Raw genomic sequence first — 860 nt, forward strand, 5'->3', positions numbered from 1 at the left:
CCGCCTCCGCCATCTCCATCACGTCCAGCGACAGCGAGTGTGACATCTGAGCGCGGGGAGGGGGACAGCCGGAGCAACACAGTGCCTGCCTGCCTGCCGCTCTGCCCGCAGCCCCGGCCGGGCCCGGGCTGCCGGCCCCCAGCGCCCCGCAGCAGGGGCCCCGCGTCTCCGCCGCCTTGATTGCACGGGGCCCGATGCCCCCGAAACACCGCGGCCCTGGCGGGCTCCTCGGGCCCACAGACGCTGTTCGGGCTTGGACTAAGAGAGGGGCTTCCTCTCTCTCTCTGTCTCTCTCTCTCTGTCTTTCTCTCTGTCTATATATAATGTTTATTGACTTATTTAAGGGATGGCTAGGGTAGATTTTCCCCCCCATGGTTCTTCATGATGACGATGATTTGGCTTCTTGTCTGTGTGCACAGGTGACGTGTAGAGCATGTGCAGGGTCCGTACTGTATGCAGCAGCCTCAAGCGATAATAAAATACCCGCTGAGCAACACCTGGCCGGCAAAGGGCCCCTTCTTCAATGCCCCGGGGCTCCCCGATGCCGCCCGGAGGCGACGCGCCATCAGCCGTTCACGCAGCTCCGAGCGAGGCAGGAGTCTAGCGCGGGGCAGGGAATAGAGGAGGCCCCGGCGGGTCCCGGAGCTTTCCCGGATTATAAATGAATGCGCGGAAAGCGAGGCAGGCAGAGAGCCCCGGACCCCGCCCGAGAGCCGGCTAAGCCCTTTCCCGGCACAGGGGCTTTGCGTGATGCCGCTTGACACTGATCTGCAAATCGCTTGAGCTGTGCTTTTTCGGTCTCGTGGCATTTCTCTCCCTGTCCTCAGCCCCCCTCTCGCCGCCTCCTGCAGCGGACCCGC

Source organism: Alligator sinensis, unplaced genomic scaffold, assembly GCF_000455745.1.
Source record: "Alligator sinensis unplaced genomic scaffold, ASM45574v1 scaffold922_1, whole genome shotgun sequence".
Classification (NCBI taxonomy): Eukaryota; Metazoa; Chordata; order Crocodylia; family Alligatoridae; genus Alligator; species Alligator sinensis.